Source organism: Arachis ipaensis, chromosome B09 (assembly GCF_000816755.2).
Source record: "Arachis ipaensis cultivar K30076 chromosome B09, Araip1.1, whole genome shotgun sequence".
Lineage (NCBI taxonomy): Eukaryota > Viridiplantae > Streptophyta > Magnoliopsida > Fabales > Fabaceae > Arachis > Arachis ipaensis.
In genome coordinates this window covers 15,280,338-15,281,758 of record NC_029793.2, presented here as the reverse complement: position 1 = coordinate 15,281,758, position 1,421 = coordinate 15,280,338, and positions in this window count along the sequence as shown.

Sequence of the window (1,421 nt, the reverse complement as noted above, 5' to 3'; positions counted from 1 at the left end):
AGATTCCTACGTAAATTAATTATCACATTATTAGTTCTTTAATATTAAAATCAAATATGTCCTTTCTTTAAAACCTGTCATTGTATTTGAAAGAATGAGCAACTTCTGCTTTGAATGGAAGCTCAGCACTTCAACTTTAAAGTTGAAGAAAGCTAAACTCGTTTAGAGTTCCTTTATCCATAAACACATATTAATGTTAATTTTTAGATAAGTTCCTCATCACAATTATATTATCGTTATGTTTACTTTATTCTGTTGGTTCAAACAATTTAGTAAATCTTTTTTTCTAATATTTTATATTAATTTAAAGTATGTAGTTTAATATACACTTTAATTTTCGTTGTTCATGTTGTTGACTATATTATATATATTTTTTATAATTCAGATCCACGGTTAAAACAATTGGAACATCAATATTCCAGGTACATCTGAAACTCTTCCTATACTTTATTCGCCGTTCTTTATGTTGGTGACAATTGATTATATGAATAATTTAACAAAAATATTGTGATATGGAAATAAAACGTATGTTGTAATATAAATATTACGTATAAAAGTGAAAACAAATTGAAATAAATCTAAAATCTAGTACTAATCTTAAAATTTTTTTCAGAAAGGTGGTCTAAAAATTAACCAGCATGGTACTTTAATGTTTTAAAAATTAGATTCAACCATCTAATTTATAATTCAATCAAACAATCATGATATTTTTGTTTTGTTAAATTAAAATTTAATTCTGATATATTAATTGTGTAAAATATTTTACATAGTCGTTCAATTATAAAAGGCTCGAACCGGCCCCCTAGACTCTTTAAGCAATATTCATATTCAAATACCTCCCTTACTTTAACTAGATAAGATAGGATACAATAATTATCATCACCCTGCACACTTGTCACAAACAAAAAAATATATCACTCTACATGCTTTATACCTCTCTGATCTATTCTGATTTCAGCGTCGTATTATCTTTGCAAGTATCACCCCCCAGTTGCTCCAAGTCAAGACGATCTGGCTTCCGTTTCTACCCAGAAGTCCCCAATCCATGAAGGAGGTGGCTTGGCCCAGAGCAGTGAGAACGACGACGACTCGACTACCTCCGCAACCACCGGAGGCAGCGATCTTCCCTGTACGATGACTGCAGTGATTTCTGAACCGGTGAATGAGATCGTACGAGGCGAGCGGCGGCTGCATTGGTCAAAGAAGCTCCTGCGACACAGAGAGCGTCCACGGAGAGAGGAAAAAGCTCTTCACTTGCGTTGAGTGTGAACGGAGATCAAGAGGGTAGGGTCTGAGTTAGGGTTACCTCAATCGGGGCTCCGGATCAGAAGTAAATGAGATGTGAAATTTGAGTCAAGGTTAGGGAGCTCAGTTACTTCCCCAACCTGTTTGGCGTGTTTGATGTAGGATGGGGAAGAAGA